The sequence below is a fragment of the Suricata suricatta genome, chromosome 12 (genome assembly GCF_006229205.1).
Source record: "Suricata suricatta isolate VVHF042 chromosome 12, meerkat_22Aug2017_6uvM2_HiC, whole genome shotgun sequence".
Lineage (NCBI taxonomy): Eukaryota > Metazoa > Chordata > Mammalia > Carnivora > Herpestidae > Suricata > Suricata suricatta.
The window spans coordinates 13,092-13,910 of NC_043711.1; positions in this window are offsets into that span (position 1 = coordinate 13,092).

An 819-nucleotide genomic window follows, 5' to 3' on the forward strand; every position below is an offset into this window, starting at 1 on the left:
TCATGACTTACACAGAATTATTCAATGAGGAACCCAGAAACTCCCCCTGACATTTACATGTCCAGGAGAGGGCATTAGAATGGGATGCTGAGCCAAAAGCTAAGCCAGACCCACAAAATCAGCTGACTCCAGAACCCAAACCTTAAGCCTGACATGTACCGTAAAATAAGCCCTCACCTCAGCCCTCTGGAGAGATCACTCCTGGCATTTTGGTTTCTGCAACCTTCTGGAAGAGATCTGAAGAAAGAACTGACTCGAGGCCCATGATAGGCACAGTATTATTCAGAAAGATCCCAGAAATTTGCCAGGACATTTTAATGGCAGGGATGGAGTTATGGAGAGGGATCCTGTGCCAAAAACTAACCCTGGCCCACACAACTGTCCAGCCCCTGAACCCAAACCCTAAGCCTGACCCACATCGTAACATGCACCTCAACTCAGCCTTCCAGGGATATCACTGCACTGCTGGGGGTTCGGTCCCTGCCACCTTCCTGGACCTAATTGTAAAACTAGCCATGGCTGGGCACTAAGAGGGGCCACCTAAATAGGTGTGAGGAAGGAACAGAATGGGGCCCACGACTGATGCAGTATTATTCACTGAGGAACCCAGAAGTTCTCCATGACATTTCCAGCCATGCATGGATTTACAGAACTGGATCATGAGCCAAAACCTAAGCCAGGCCCATGCAATTTTCCAGCCCTGGAACACAAAACCTAAGCCTGACCTGTGTTGTAACACACATCCTCAACTCAGCCCTCCAAGGAGATCACTGCACTGCTGGCAGTTGGGGCCCTGCCACCTCCCTGGACCTAACCGTA